This window comes from Dendrobium catenatum, unplaced genomic scaffold (genome assembly GCF_001605985.2).
Source record: "Dendrobium catenatum unplaced genomic scaffold, ASM160598v2 fragScaff_scaffold_792, whole genome shotgun sequence".
NCBI classification, from domain to species: Eukaryota; Viridiplantae; Streptophyta; class Magnoliopsida; order Asparagales; family Orchidaceae; genus Dendrobium; species Dendrobium catenatum.
The window spans coordinates 16,807-18,331 of NW_021319254.1; positions in this window are offsets into that span (position 1 = coordinate 16,807).

Consider the following 1,525-nt stretch of genomic DNA (forward strand, 5'->3'; position numbering starts at 1 on the left):
GTTCCATTTAATGTACAACATATACATAAATAATAATGGAAAGATGACTAAATGATATAATGGTTTAATCATATGTTTATTTTAATAAAGATATAATAAAAGATTCAAGCTATGCAGGATGATTAAAAATGAATATTAAAATTGTTGAAAATTTTGAATGGGCATTATTATGTTGTTTCAAATGAAGTCTTTATATTGATGACTTATTATCAAATATATTGATTAAAACCCTATTAAATGTCCAAGTTCTTATTTTAGTAGATTATTGCATTAAAATATAATTCTGGTTATATGAGTTTAACAAAATTATATAAGTTACAAAGAATTCTTGCTACACTTCCTTTATCTGATAAAATTTTGTCAGTGTATTATCATTGAAATACATGAGTTAATAAGTTTAAATAAGATTATATAATTAAGTGGATTTTGCCTGCACATATAAGTGATCATTTAAATAAAAGATCTTAAATAAATGTACACATTCAAATGGTCTAACTAATAGGTGTACGACTAGGAATCTATAATTTTAAGTCATTTCAAACACATAATCTGACATATCATTATTTCCTTCCAAGTACAATGATAAAAAAAAATAAATGCAAGATCTACCATATCAATTTCAAAAATAATATTTAATACCTTTGTACTCTTTATTGAAGATGATTAGTTGGAATTAACTGACATATTTTGCTTGAATGGGATTTCACTTGAGAGAAGAAGGGGTAGGGGAGGACGGGCAAAATATTCAGGCGACCTGGACTTCCAATGGCTTCATGTATGCGAACGGAGGCAAATCTGGCGGGATTTACGAACTGTAGAGAGTAGACGACTGTGGATTTTTGAACTGAGTCCTTATGAGAGGGAGAGAGAACAGTTGGATGAAGGCGAAGGGCTGGGTTGTGCGATCCAGAGAGAGACGAGCCTGTGGCTTTTTTTGTGAACTGCAGAGAGTGGGGTTGGGCGGTTCTCCTATGCGTGTGTATGAGGGAGTGGAAATTTCGGTTGAGGGCTATGGGTTTTATGCGAACTGCTGAGAGTGGGAGAGAGTCACGGGTTGAGGCTGTGCGAATTAGACAGAGTGAGGGATCGTGGGATGGATAAGTTTCGAACTGCAGGAGTTGAGCATGAAGCCTAGAGATTTTTGGAACTGTAGAGAGAACCGAAAATTTGGTTTCTTTTGTCTAGATGGGGTCATGGGCTGGACCAATCATTAGACATTTAAAAGCCTTAGTGATGTCAGAATATAGCGATCTTGGGCTCGTTGGATTCGTCTCGTCGAGCCGTTCGATTCGAGTATAAGCTCGTCAAAATTGGAGACCGTTTGGTAACTCAAATTGCAGTTTGAACCTTCCAACAGCGCTTTGAGCCCTTGATTTGGACTCGAAGACCTAGGTGCTAGAATTGAGTCTCGGGAAATTGACCTCTGCTTGGTCTGCTTGGCCTAGTTCCGCAAAACCGTCCTGGTTCGCCGCGCATGAGACAGTTGTCGTAGCCGGCAATTTCTTCGAGACGGGGCGGAGGATCC